Below are 17,220 nucleotides of genomic sequence, written 5' to 3'. Positions count from 1 at the left end.
CGCGATTATATAACTAAAAATAGAAAAAAATTTAATATTTTAAAATTAATACTTATAATATTTATATTAATTATATTATTTTACTTTCTTCTCTACTATTACTAATTTCATATTATTAATTTATTCTAATATTTTATTAAATATAAATCTCTTTTCTATTTTAAGTTATATTATCTTTCTTATATTTATATCGCTATTAATATTATATTATAATATCTTTTTTAAATTAATAATAAAATATATAATAATAATCTATATATTTAGCTCGCTTACTCTATCTATCTACTCTAACTTATTATAAAAAAATTAATATATACTTTATATCTTATTATCGTTATTACTATATTAATTTAAGTATTTAAATTTAAAATTCTAATTAATTTAAAATTAAAAATTAAGTTATTATTATTATAGATAAGATCTATAAAAATAAATATCTAATTAATAAATATCTAATTAATAAGAAAATTGAAGAAATCTAGAAAAAGTACAAAAAGCTAAAAATATCTTCGAAGATAAATAGAGATATTTAATATATAGAAATATTATACTAATATTAAAATTATTAATAATTCTATTATAAGGCTTCTATATTAGTATATATAAAAGAATAAGATAGAGTTAAATTAGAAAACCTTAAATTTATATATATAATCAATTATAAATTTATTAGATCTACGCTTTTTAATTAGATATCGCGAGTAAATAAACTAGTATTTATAATTATTAAAAATCTATAAAAATCTATATATAGAAGTCTTATCCTCTAAAATAATTAGCTTTTTATAAATACTATTTCTTTATAATTTAATAAATTATAGAGCTTAATATACGCTTTCTAACGCTATAAAAATAATAAAATTTAATCTACTATTAATAAATTAAATAAATATTTAAATATAATAATTATAGTAGTTATATTAGACGCGTTTAAAATCGAATAATAATTCTTTTATCTATTTATATAACTATTCTTCTTCTATAATTCTATTAATCTATTAATTATAAATAAATTCGCCTTCGATATCTCTCGCCTAAATATTACTAAGTATCTAAAATATATATCTCTTTTATTTATCTTTTAAATCTCTTATTAATATTTTTAAATTATTTCTTAATAAATTCGCTATTATTAGTAATCGAGGCTATAGCTTAATAGCTATTTACTATTATTTATAAATATATTAGAAAACTTTTAAAAAGAGTTTAAATAGATATATTCTCTTCTATATATTTCTCTTAAATTAGCGATAAATAGATTAAACTAATATTTAAATATTATAGTTATATTAAACGCGTTTAATTTAAATATATATACTTCTTTTATCTATCTTTTAGATCTTCTATTGAAATTCGGATCACGTAACTCTTGGCGTCTTGGCGATCACGTGACATAGTCACGTGATACGCCTTAGTATATTTATATCTAGTCGCTCTTTCCTTCCATAGAACTCTTTAGTTAATACAATTAAGTATTCTATCTTATATTTTAATAGATTATAAATTTAAGCTTTATTTAATAACTATTTTAATTATTTTATAATTTATCTATTATCTACTATAGCTATAACTACTTTTAGCGTATTTATTATATTAATATTTATTAAATAATAATAATTATAATCGCGGAGAACCTCTTTTATTAATCTTTATAATATAAGTATTTTTTATTTTAAGATAGTTATTTTAGCTAAATAATATATATTAAATACGCTTTTAATAGAAAAATTAAGAATTACGAGTAAGGGGGACTATATCAAAATTATTAATATATTAATATATTATATTAATAATTTAGTATATAAACTCTTATACCGCCTTTAATATAAGATAATTTTAAATAAGTTAAAATATATCGTATTTAATTATATAATATCAAAGTTATTATATATCGTAATAAAATATTATATACTTATATCTTTTTATTATATAATCGCTATAACCGCTAAAATATTATTAATTTCTCTATATTAAATAGAATACGCTAAAGATAAAAAACGATATATTTTTATTCTTATATTTCGCTATATTAAAAACTAATAATAAGCGATTAGACTCTAATATTCTATTATATAATTTCTATAATAGAGGTTAAAATTTAATTTAAAATAATAATATAACGCTAAAAGAGAAAATAATCTATATCTTATATATTAAGTATACTAATACGTAAAGAGAAATTACTCTCTAATATAATAATTAAAAAATAATTATTCTCTATATCTATAAAAATAAAATAATCTTATAAAAAAGCTTTAATTAAATTTAATAAGCGAGCGAAGCGAAATTATAAATAATCTTATATTTAATTTTAATTAATTTTTTTAATAGAAGAGCTAATTAATAGATAATATTATATTATAAATATAATAAAAGATAATTAAGATAATCGCGATAATAATATAAAAGATAGAATTTAGTTAAACTCCCTCTTAAGTATAAAGAGAAATTGTTACAGTAAGCTATCGTGACTACATGAATATATGGTTTTATCTACCTTCGTACCTATTAAGAAGATACCTTAATAAGAACCTTAGCTTAGTATTATAAATAGTTACTTCTTAGTAGAAGAATAATTATCTTTACTATATACTACTCTTATATCTATATTTTTATATTACTCTTATAATATTATTATTCGATATTAATTAACTATTAAATAATCTAAAAGCTTCTCTACTATTATTTATTTATTTGATAATACTTTATTACTTAATTCTTTACAGCTATTCTATTATCTAAGCCTTTTATTAATACTCTTTTATTTATTAATTAAAGTCTTTATTATCTTACTAATTTAGTAAGTAATTTTAATCTAATAAAATATCTTTTTAATGTTAATATCGTTTATATCTATATTAATTAAAAAATAATTATATTAATCTTTCGAATTAACGACTTTATTAAAATAGTATATCTATATCTTAACCTATTAAAGTCTTTAATAATATTTATAATTTAATATTTTATTATTTATACTCTTAAGCCTTTAAAGCTATTAAGATCTTTATCTATATTATAAAATAATAAAATAAAAATTAAATCTAATTTTTTAGAATTTAAGTTATTAATATTATAGCTATTAAATTAAGCTATTAATAAATCTTTCTTTTATAAAATAATTAAAGACTTCGATAATTTTATTATATAATTAATAGAGCTATTAAAATCTTTTTTAATTAATATTATCCTATTAAATTCGCTTTTATTAAGCTCTTTTTTATTAGCTATATAAAAATCTTTAGAAATTATCTAAGTAAAAAGCTTTACTCTAATAAGTTTATTTAATAAATATTCTTCTTTTATATTTAAGATCTTTATAAAAATTATAATCTACGATAATATTATAATTTTAAATTCTTCTCTTAATTATTAATAGCTTTAATAAAATATTAATAATATTATTTAGAGAGCTATAATTTAAATATTATAGAATTTATAAATACTATTTAACTCTATAAACTTTATAAAATAATTAGAGTTATAAGATTTATCTAAAAAGCTATCTATCTTATTAAGTATCTTTAATTAATAAAATCTATTAAATCTTAATTACTTTAATTTTTATCTCGATAAATTCTATAAAGAAGATGAGACGTTATAATTAATAAAGATATCTACTTTTATAGCGTTATTCTTTTTACTAAATAATTATAAGATATAGCTATTATAAAAGACTTTTTTATAATTAAAATTAATTTTAATATAGTATTAAGAGATATAGCGTTATTATAATATATTATTAAGTTATTAAATCTTAAGAAGCTTAATCTATAGATAGATAATAATATTAAAAAATAATATAAAATATTATTAAGATAATTTAAGAAATTAACTAAAGTAGTACTCGCTTATTTTATTACTAAGAAGTATACTCTAATAAATATATATAATAGAAGAGAGCCTTCAGGCTATATATAAGTAGTTATTTAATATATTAAATCTATTAATATAAATAATATTAAAAATTAATTAATATTTATCTATTAAGGTATTATAGTAGACTTATATATTTTTATAAACTTATTATTTACTATAATATCGATTTCTTTATTTATTTAAGTATTTAAATTAAAGAAAAATATATAGTTTAAGATATCTAGATTATTTTATTAAAGATTTTAATAAAATTAACTATTATAATAATAATATAATAATTAAATCTTTTAATAAGATCTTTAATAAGATTAATTAAATATTAATTATTAAGGTTAATAGAATTACGAAAATTAACTATTTAACTTCTTTTAATTTTAATTCTATTCGCGATAATCTTCTAATTATTATAATAAATCTTACGATAGAAGATAATACGCTTATAATAATTAATAGTATAGTTACTAATTAAATTAGCAATATACTCCTTTATAAGATAATTATTTACTTACTATACCGCTATACCTTTAAATTATTAATTCTTTAAATATATTAAATTCGATATTCTCAAATTAATCTAAGTAATTAAATTCTTCTTAAAATAAAAGGTTTTTAAGATAAAATAACTACGGCTATTAAAGTAATAGAGATAAGTAATTATAATAGTTATAAGGTATCTACTATAGCTAAATCGCTATTTATTAAGCTAATTATAATAATTAAATAATCTATAATTAAACTAATTATATTAATAAAAATTAATCTAATATTTTTTAAAAATATAATAAAATATAAGAAGCTTATTAAGGCGAATTATCTAAGAAAAGCTTCGTTAATAATTACGGAGAATAGCTATATAAAGAAGCCTATATTAACTTCATAGATATTTATATAATCTATTAAAACTACGATATATTATTTATATTAAAAATAAAACTTTATAAATACTTATAAGAGAGCTATCTATAAGAGTCTTTTATAATTAAGTAGAAGAGTTATCTATAAGAGCCTTCTATAGCTAAATAAAAGCCTTTTATTTATTAATTAGAAATCTTCTATTATTAAGACTTCTATTCTATTAAAATTATTAACTTTAACTTTATTAAGAAGTTTAATAAAAATAAAAAACTTACTTTTTAAGAGTAAAATTATATTTATATCTTTATACGCCTATAGTCTAATATAATTAATAAGAAGATTTATATTAATATTAATTATAGAGTTACTCTAGCGAATAAATCGTAATTACTAATATTACTATCTCTTATAAAAATTTAAAAAATAATCTTATCTCTTTATATTAAGAGCTTAAATTTAGCTATATATAATACTAATAAATATATTCTAATTCTAATATATATCTTTACTAATAAAATAAATAATAGTAAAATTCTCTATCACATTTAAAGAGAGATCTATTTTATTAATAATCTAAGAGCTTATATATTATTAGAGAATAATATTATAAATTCTAAAAAGATTATATTTAATATTATTTAAATTAAAATATATATTAATAATTATATTATTATTATTAATATTATTAATTAATAATATAATTTATATTAGAGATATATTATTTATATTTATAAAACTTTAATTATAATACTTTATATTAATATTATAATATCTATTAACTCTCTTAAAGAATTATTTAAAAAAGATTATATTTTTAAGTTAATAGCATAGCGAAACTTAACTCTATACGCTTATCTTATAAATTTATATATTATTAAAATCTTGATTAAAAATAAAATTAATTAGATCGTTTAAATTTTTAAAAAGTTTTATTTAGATATACTATACGAAGTTAATTATAAAAATATCTTCTTTATAGAGTCTTCGTCGAAGTCTTTTATAGATAAGCTTACTACGAGTAATTAAATTAAAAAAATAATTATTTTTATTATAATAATATTAATAAATATAATTAATAACCTCTTATAGCTTATCTATAATACTATTATATCTTAATTAAATCTTATTAAAAAGATTAAACTATTAAATAATATTATAATTTATAATAATAAATATAATACTTAAATTTTAATAAATCTAATTAATAAATTTTCTACTTTATAAAGAGATAAAGACTTTATTAAAGTATCTAAATATAATTAAATAAAGATTATATTACGCGATAATTAGTAAAATAAATTATTAAAATCGAATTATATTAAGATTTATTTTTTAGATATTAATAATAAAATAGTAATTAATAATTTATTTAATAATTTATAATAATAAGATAAATTTAAATATACTATTAAATTTATTTTATTTAACTATTTTATCTTCGTAATTTAAAAAATACTATTAAATAATAAACGAAAGAAAAGAGTTATAATAAATATTAAAGGCCTTAATAATCTTATTATTTTAGATATTTATCTTATATTACTATAATTAGATATTATAATAAAATTATTAAAATATATTTATTTATCTATACTCGATATAATATCTTTCTTTTATTAATAGCTTATTTACTATAATAATCGCTATATACTTATTATAATTTCTTATTAAGATTAAAAAACTTTTAATATATTAATTATAAGATATATAAATTTTATAATTTATATATAGCGATAAATTAATAAAATCCTACGATTTATTAAAGATTTTATTTAAATATATATCGATAATATTATACTAAGCTCTAAAATATTAAAGAAATATATTATATATCTATAAAAGTTATTTTAAATCTTAATTAAATATAATATTATTATTACGTCTATAAAAATCTTCTTAAAATATCTTAATATTAATCTTCTAGATTATTATTATATCTATAAAAATCTTCTTAAAATATCTTAATATTAATCTTCTAGATTATTATATTAATTCTTTTAATATAATAATAATTAAGAATAAGTTAAAAGCTATTAATAAGATCGCCTATCTTAATATACTTGACGATCTTAAATACTATCTCGAATTAATAGATTATCTAAAAAATTTAATTTACTACTATATATAACTTATTAATTCTCTATAAATATTAAAAACTCGCTTATTTAAAGAGATATCTATTAAAGATAATTTATATTATATTTATTTCTTTAAACTTCGTCTATTAAAAGCTTTCTTATAGAAGAAATAAAGCTTTAAAAGCCTATAAAAAGCTTTAAATAAACTCTTATTACTTATATACTTTAATTTAAATAAAGATTTATAAATAAATCTAAATATTTCTAGAAAATAGAATTTTAGCGTATAAATATTTTATATTAAAAAGAAATTTATTATTATAGCTAATATTAAATAGTTATCTAAAACTATTATAAAGCTAATTATATATTTATTAAGAATATTAACTTTCGCTAAAAAGAATTATTAATCTATAAAACTCGAGATAATAAAATTTATATAAATTATTAAGAAAATTTAATATCTTATAAAGTCGTCTAAGTAACTTATTATTATTTAAATTAATTATTTAATTATTCTTAATATTATAAAATAATCTTCTATTATTTTTATAATATTTATAATAAAACTAAATATATAACTAATATATACTTTTTAATTTCTTTATTAATTTTATCTCGATATAAGATATAAGTCTAATAAGAAATATATTATATTAGATACTTTTTTATATCTTATTAATATCGATAAATTAATATTATTTAAAGATTACTTAAAACTTAATATCTTATATATTTATATTATATAAATTATAAATTATAATAATATTTATAATTACTCTACTATTATAATAGAGATAAATAAAATCTTTTATAATAGATTTTTTATTAGATATAATATAGATTTATATTAAATAAGAATTATTAGTATTATAAATACTAATATAAAGCTAATAATTAAAAATAAAGATATTAAGCTTTCTTTTATTTATAATATTATAAATCTTAATCTTATTTTTTATAAGAATAAATTTATTAATTTTAAATAATTTTATATACTTTAATCGCTAATTAAAGATATTCTTAAAATCGTCTATAATAATAATTATCTAGATTTTAAAAGATCTTTTAATATAATCTTTAAATTATAATATATATAAGAATTATCTAAGTATCTTTATAGCTATATTAAATACTATTCTAAATATCTAATATTATAAACTTATCGTTATAAATTTTATAATTATCTATAATCTATAGAGAGTTTTATTCTATCTTTTTATACTTTAATATTTAATTTTATTCTTACTATATTATTATTTAATAAAAAATTTAATTATATAATAATCGTTATAAATAAATTTATAAAGCGAATTATTTATATCTCTAATAAATCTATTTAAAGTATTAAAGAGTAGATTATTATTTTATTAAATTATCTTAATATAGATAATTAGAGAATATTAAAGATCTTATTATCTAATAGAGATCTTAAATTTCTATTAAAGCTATAAAAAGCTATATTTAATAAATTAGAAATTAAATTACTATATTTTATAACTTATTATTTTTAAATAAATAATAATAATAAATATATTAATTAGACGATTAAAATTACTTTATACTTTTATTTATATACTCTAAAAAAGCCTTTAATATAGTTTATTATTCTTTTATATATATAAGTACTACTTAATAATATATAGTTAATTATTATAATTAAATTATTAAATAAACTATTCTATAAATTCCCTCTAAATAAAACTTTTAATTTTATTATATTATTTAAATTATTATAGTAAATATATATTATTATTAGAATTAAAGCTATTAATATAATAAGCTTTATTTAAATATTTTAGAAATTCTATTATAATTATAAATATTAATCTATATACTTTAAAAAGAAAGATAAGATACTCTTATATTTATATAAAGATTACTCTATTTTATAATTTATTAATATTATTAAGATAAATAAAATTAATTAATACTATATTAACTCTTTTAAAATTATTATTAAAATAAATAAGTAAACTTATTATTTTAATATATCTAATTATTAAAGAGTTTATCTTATATTTTTAATAATATAATTAGAATTATAACCCGCTAATGTTAATTTTTTTTATAAATTATTATTAGAGAAATTTAATTCTATCTATATAAAAGATAATATTAATAATTATAAATTATATAAACTATAATTCTTATTTAATAAGCGTATTAAATATTATAGTAAAGATTATTTAATTAAATATCTAATATATTAAAAAGGATATAACTTTAAATATAATTAATAATATAATATTAAATAGCTAGGCGATACTCCGAAATTAGTGAAAGACTATAAGATCGCTATGTCGCCTCTATCAGAGCCACTACCTCCGCTACTAACGACGCATTTGCAGAAGCCTTCCACAATCGATCATACTACTACACTATCACTACCTCCGCTACCAGAGCCACTACCTGTGATACCTCCACCACATTTACAGAAGCCTTCCGCAATCGATCATAAGCCTACCACGGAGAAAGCTATTGCGGTTGTGATATCGAGAAGAAAGGAACTAACTATGTAATTACTACTATATTTACTTGCTTTGCTATATACATATCGAGGTTACTATACTTTTTTATTAACGCCATATTGTTATAGTAAGCTATCGTGACTATATAGATATATGGTTTTATCTACCTTTATATCTACTAAGAAGATATCTTAATAAGAACCTTAGCTTAGTATTATAAGTAGTTACTTCTCAGTAGAAGAATAAACCATCTTTACTATATATCACTCTTATATCTACATTTTCATATTACTCTCATAGAAATAATCTTTCTTTAAATTATTATATACTTATATTATATTTCCCCCCAATATTTATAAATTAAAGTCTATCTTTTTAAAGTATTATTAATTATATTATAAATTATAATATAAAATCTCTTTTTAAATAACGCTTTAATTTATATCGAGCTAATTTTAGAGCTCTATAAAACTTTCTCTATATACTTTAAATAATTATAAATATTTTAAATATAAATAATATCGATAGCGAGTATACTTTAATTTCTCGCGCTAATTCTATTATTATATTAGATTAATTTATTTTTAAATTATTACTAAAGCTAATTTTAGATAAAAAACTTTTTAAATTTATAATAAAGTTAGTTTTATCGACGCTATTTACTCTATTTACTTTATTAAACCCTATTATATTATAAATCTTACTCTTAAATTTAAACTCTTATTAAAACTTTATTTTATTAAGCTCTAAAAATTAGATTAATTTTTTATAAATAATATTATATCTAAATATATCGATATTAAGCTTTTAACTAATTTAAATTAACTTTATTAAATTTCTATATTTAAAAAATACTTTTAATTATTATAAATAAAAGTAAGATATATAAGATTTCTCTATTCTATTAAACCTCTAATACTATATTAAAATCGATATAATTTAATTAATCTCTTATCTAGCGATTATTATAAGAATTATAATTAAATAAGAATTTATAAAAAATACTTTTAAGATTATTATTAATATAGATATTATAATATAAATTAAAGTATATTATAAACTCTATACTATAATAAAGACTCGTTATAAGAATAATTTACGCGATTTTATTAAGAGCTATATTAACGCTATAGTTATCTAAAAAAACTTAGAAAAATATAAATCCCGCGGATTAGATATCCTTAGCTCTATTATTTAAAGACTAAAAATTTTTATTTTTATTATCTATAAAAATAAGCTATAAATTTATATTAATTAATTTATTAATTTATTACGTAAGATTAATAATCTATTCGAGAAATTTCCCTTTATTATTACTAAGAATTAAAAGATTTATTATTTTTATAAGAGCTTAGATAACTAGTATACTTAGTATTATAAGATCTATAATTAAAATTATAACCTTTATAATAAAAACGAGTTTTTTAAATTTACGCTAGCTTATATTAGAATATAATAATTTAATATTATCTCTAATTCTATTATCTTCGCTAAGTTCTTTAATACTTATATAATAACTATTTATATCGAAATAGATATTTATATACTTATTTCTATAATATCTATATTAATTAAATATCGTATTTAAGATAATATTAATTCTATTAACTTTTATATCTAGATATAGATTTATAAATTTTATACTATTTATAATAAAAACTTTTATTTTATTAAGAAATATCTCGAATAATTAAAGCGTAAGCGTATTTACGAAGAATCTTAAGTTTTTAAAAATAAAGACTACGATGATTATAGCGATTAAGATAAAAAAGATAATTAAAAAAATGATAATATTAATATCGAATCTAAATTCGAGAAATTTAAAAAAAAAAAAGAATTAATTTTTTAATATTAAGATAGTTATTATAATTATTTAACTTATAATAGCGCGCTACTTTATTACTTATATCGCTATTATATTTATTATTAATTTTTAAATATTAAATAATAAAATTTATAAATTTTTTAAAATTAAATTCTTAGATAGAGTCTTTATTATTACACTTTTTATTATAATAATAATATTCACTTTTTAACTTCGTAATTATATATATACTTAATATATTATTTATAATTTCTTAATTTTTAAAACTTTCTCTAGATTTTAAAAATCTTATTTTATTAATAAACTTGTTGATAATAATTATATAGCTATCGACTTTAATAATATTAATCTTAAATATAAAATAAAAAATATTAAGTATATTTAAACTTTTAATAATATTTAATATATATTAAGATATAGCTTTAATCTAATTTTCGAGAGATAATTAGAAAAATAATAATACTCGCTTTCTTTTATTCCCAACGATCTTTTTATAAAAAAATAATAGTTTTTCTTTAAACGTATTTAAAGTCACCTTTATACGCTTAATATTTAGAAAAATATTTCTCTAATCTTAATCGTTATTAATAGAGAAATTTCTATTTATAATAAATTTTTTATTAAGTTTATAAAGTCCTCTAATAAATAAGAGTCTTAAATTAATAAGAATATTTTATATATATAATATACCCGTATAAATTATTTAAATACTTAGAATATTAAAAAGATAATTAAAATATATATTAGAATAGATCTTTTTAAATCTTCTCTTAATAATATTTATAAACTATACTTCATAGTTAGCCTTAAAATAAAATCTTATAAATACTATATTATTTTTAAGAGATAGAAAAATAACTTAATTTATATTAATCTCTAGAGATTATTTAATATTTTCTATAACGACTATATATTTATAATTATCTTTCTAAATAATTTTACTCTATATTTCGATATTTATCTTTTATTAAATAAATTTAATAAATTTATTTTTATTATATTTAAGCTTTTTCTTAATAATATAAAATATAATAATTATTATTATACTCGCCTTCGCTTTAATTATAATATAAAATATTAGAATTATAAAATAAAAGTCTTTTATCTATCTAGAAGAATTATTTAAAAAGATATTATATTAAAAAACTCTTAAATAAATAGAAAGTTTAAATAATTAAGTATTATTATTTAATATAAAATTAGCGTAATATTTAAAAAGAGCGATCTATCGTAGAAGTATTAGATTAAATTTATTTATATTAAAAATTATTTATATAATTATTAACTCGTAATTAAACGAGATATTACTTCTTTTAAAATTTATATTAATTTTTCTTTTAATATTTTTTATCTATATATTATTAAATAAATAGATTTTTATTAAACTATATTTAAAGCTATTAATTAAAAAAAATATTAAAATTATATAATTAAAGAATAATTTATAAATTATTAAAATTATTTCTATTATATACTTTTAAATAGTAACGAAATTGCTATTATCTTTAATATTAAGTAATTTAATAATATTTTTTTAAGTCTATATTCTTTATTTTAGAAGAGAATATACGCGATAATATTAAAATAATAATTTATCGTAATGATCGCTATTTTATTAAAATTATTAATTATCTTAAAAGTTATCTTTTCTCTTTATTTATAATTCTAGAGAAAAATTGCTAAAAGAGATAAATAACTTTCGTTAAAGATAAAGTTAATAACTTATTTAATTTTATTTAAATTTTTAAAAAAGCTTAATTAGTAATCTTAATTAATTTAAAGTCTTTAGAAGAGTAATTATTTAATATATTTAATAATAAAATACTCTTTATAGCCTCTATAATAACGCCTTTTAGATCTATTACTCGCTTTATAAATAATCATAATTTAATTTTAGCGATAAATTATCTATTCGATATTTTAAAAATATATAAAGAACTTTTTTTAAATCCTCTAGCGTTATTAATAAAAGCCTTTTCTTTTAAATTCTATAAATCTTAAATCTATAAAAAGATTATATTAAATTTTTATTATAATATATATTAGAAAATTATTATAGAGAAAAAAATTAACTCGCTTATTATTATTAATAAGATTTAAACTTTAATAAATTTTTTATTAAATATATATATTTTAAGAGGTTAATAGATTTATAAGCTTAAGTGTAATTTTATAAAGAAGATTATATAATATAAAGCTCGCTAAATTATTTATAATTTTAAATAATAAAAAGAAATTAATTTTAATAAAATCTTCGTCTTTTTTATTAAGTTTATAAATTATAAAATAATCTTTATATTAATAATTATTTTAAATTAGAAGCTTAAATAAATAGATATTAAAATTATTTTTTTATATAGCGATATTAAAAAGATAATTTATATTATTTAATTTATCAACTTTAAGACTAAAAATTAAAAGAATAAGATATATAAGCTTATTAAGATACTTTATAATTTAAAATAATTTCTTAAAGTTTAATATAATATTCTTATAATTTATCTAAAGAAATTAAGTTTTAAATCTATTACTACTAATTTCTCTATATTTACTAATAATATTATTATTATCGCTATTTATATAAATAATATTTTATTTATAAATTTTAATAAAATTAAAATATAAAGTATTAAGAATAAGTTTAATAAGAAGTTTAAGATAATTAATTTAAGATTTTATATCTATTATCTTAATATAATAATTATTAAAGATTATATTAATCGAATTCTACGTCTTAACTAAAAAGGTTATATTAAGAAATTTTTAGAAAAATATAATATATTAAACTTTATATTATTATTTACTTTTATTAATAATAATAAATTTTATATCGCTAAAGATAATTTTACTTCTATCGATTAATCTCGCTATATTTATTAATTAATTATAGAATTATTTATATATATAATACTAGATACTTAATTTAATCTTATATTTATTATTTTAATAATTTCTAGATATATTTTAAACTTCGATAAATTTTATTAAAAGGCTATTAAGTGTATCTTTCGATATTTAAATAATACTAAAAATTAATAATTAATATTTAGAGAAGATTTAAAATTATTTATTAATTATATAAATATAAACTAAGCGAATAATTAAAATATTTAATATTTTATTTTTAATTACATCTTTAATATAAATAGTATTATTATTATTTAATTATTAAAATAATAATTTATTATAACGCTATTTTTATATAAGATTAAATATATTAATTAGATATAGATTATTAAGAAGATAGTTTAACTATATAAATTTCTTAATTAATTTAATTCTAGCGCTAAATAATTATAGACTATTATTATCTACTATAATAATTAAAATATTATAATTTTTATTAAAAATTCTTAATTTTATATATATATTAAGTATATTAATATTTAGTATTATTATATATAAAAATAAATTATCGCTAATATTATTACTTTTAAGTATATTCTTATTAAATAATAAGTAGTTAATAGATTTATTAAGATATTATTTAAGAACAAATTTAAAAATTTTTATATATTAATTAGACTAGAATATTATTTATAATATTACTTATTTAGAGAAGCGAGTTATTTTATTAATTCTTATAATTTAAATAATCTCTTTAAGTCGCCTATTAAGCTTTAAGCTTAATACTCTATAAATTTACTATTTTATATTAAAATAGCTATTTCTTTAATACTATTATCGCTATCACTATTAAATCTTTAAAGCTCTTTTAAAATATTTTTATTTATATTACTATTATTATTAGCTATTATTATTAAAAACTAGATATTTAAAATAATCTTATAAAAGTTTTATAATCGATTATAATATATAAGATAAAGAATTTCTTTTAATTATTTTATTTAGTTATTTCTACGAATATTTTTCGATTTTAAATTAATCGATTTTTAATATATATTAGACGGCTTAGAAATAAAATTTCTAAAAAATTATTTTTTAATAAAAAGTAAAATTTAGGATTTTAATATAGTTATTTTTAGATTTCGATTTTTTACTTTAATTATTTAACGCTAAACTTACTTTAATTACTTAATTCTAACTTTATTTTAATTACTTAATATTAAACTTACTTTAATTATTTCATTTAAATTTTATTTTAATTATCTAACGCTAAATTTATTTTAATTATTTAATTTTAACTTTACTTTAATTACTCGATATTAAATTTACTTTAATTATTTAATTTTAACTTTATCTTAACTATTTAGCGCTAAAACTTACTTTAATTATTTAATTTAAACTTTATTTTAATTACTTAATATTAAACTTTAATAAAAATTAATTAAATTATTTTTATCTTATTTACTTAATTTTAATATTATTAATATTAAACTTTATATTTATTAATTTTTATATATAAAAGAATATATATAAAGGGGAGTATTAGAATTTGAATTATATAATTTTTAATATCTTAATAATTATATAATATAATTATATAATATATCTTAATATATCTATATCTAATCGCTCTTTTCTTTTATAAAACTCTCTAATTAATATAATTAAGTATTCTATTTTATATTTTAATAGCTTTTATTAATACTCTTAAATTACTCTTTAATAAATTTATTATTATTAATAATTAAGGTCGTAAGCGAGCTTAATAACTATTTACTATTATTTATAAACGTATTAAAAAACTCTTAAAAAGAGTTTAAATAATTTTTTTTTTTTTTATATTTCTCTTAAATTAGTAATAAGTAAATTAAATTAATATTTAAATATTATAATTATATTAAACGTATTTAAGATTAAATAATAATTCTTTTATCTATTTATATAATTATTCTTTTTTTATTATTTTACTAATTTTATTAATTCTATTAATTTTACTAATTTTATTAATATAAATATATTTATTCTCGATATTCTCGCACTTAGTTAAATAAGAGAAGAATCTATAATAAGCGAATATACCTTACGGGAGCTACTACACATGGGTATTTACTATTAATAGAAAATTAATAAGTTATTAGCTATAATTATACGATTTGTATAATAAGGACTACACACCGGATACATTCAGATTTTACGTTCTATATAACGTATGTCGAATAGAGTTATATAAAATTTCCTATTTATAGTAGATTCAGTTAAATTTATTATTAATGGATAGTTAATGGACAGTTAATGGAATACGAAAGAGATATCGATTTATTATTATTTCAATACTACGCTATAAAGTAATACATTAATATATTACTAGTAGAGAATTAATGGCTAGCGGTAATATATAAAGTTTTTCGAAAATTTCTCTAAGTCCCACAGCCCTATAGGGCTATATATCTTACTTATATATCAAATTTCGAGAAAAATCCAAAAATCGAAAAATAAATCACGTGACGTTGATGAATAGGCTATTATAAGCGAAGCGAGATATCCGAATTAGTATAAACCTTAATATATAATAAGGGAATTACGAAATAATTATCCATTAATTTCGAATATCGAATAATTTAATGTTATCGAAATCCTAATATCAATGAGACGTTGATTGAAAGTTGATTGAAAGTTATAACAAATATCGAGTTGATAGTACAGTCACGTGACATACCCTAATCGTGTATTTCCTCTAAGGTAGAGAATATTATAAAGAATATTACGAAGATAATTATTAGTAATAATATATCAGAGAATAAATCGTATATCGAATAATGATATTAGTAGTATTATATGAATGGAATATTAACTATAAACGGTTACTAAGTAATATATATGCCGAAGTTATTAGAGTGCCAAGTCGCCAAGAAGCTAGCCCGAATGAAGCCTAGCGTAAGTCTAGAGAAGGAATGCCGGTTAAAATCATGACATTACCCTCTCTCTCAAATGGCTATATCTCTATAGTTTAAATTATGGCGACGGCGAGGTGGCAATAGCGAGACGATCGTCATGATCTATGATATATTGGCCTTTATGGCCTAAAGCATATTTACTACCCCCTGAAATAATAACTTTAAACTTTTTCTCGCAGATACTCTTAGTGTCCGACCGTGGCATTAAGCTAAATCTCATATAGTAGGCCTGCGGACGCAGACAACAGGGGTATCAATGTGGGGCAATAGCCCGGGAAGGTGCTTGAAGTAATGGTGTGGGGTGCTGAGAG

The sequence above is a fragment of the Letharia columbiana genome (assembly GCF_014066305.1).
Source record: "Letharia columbiana isolate WasteWater2 chromosome Unknown Sc0000006_s0, whole genome shotgun sequence".
NCBI lineage: Eukaryota > Fungi > Ascomycota > Lecanoromycetes > Lecanorales > Parmeliaceae > Letharia > Letharia columbiana.
The sequence above is the reverse complement of the archived record's forward strand: the minus strand, read 5'-3'. Positions refer to the sequence as shown.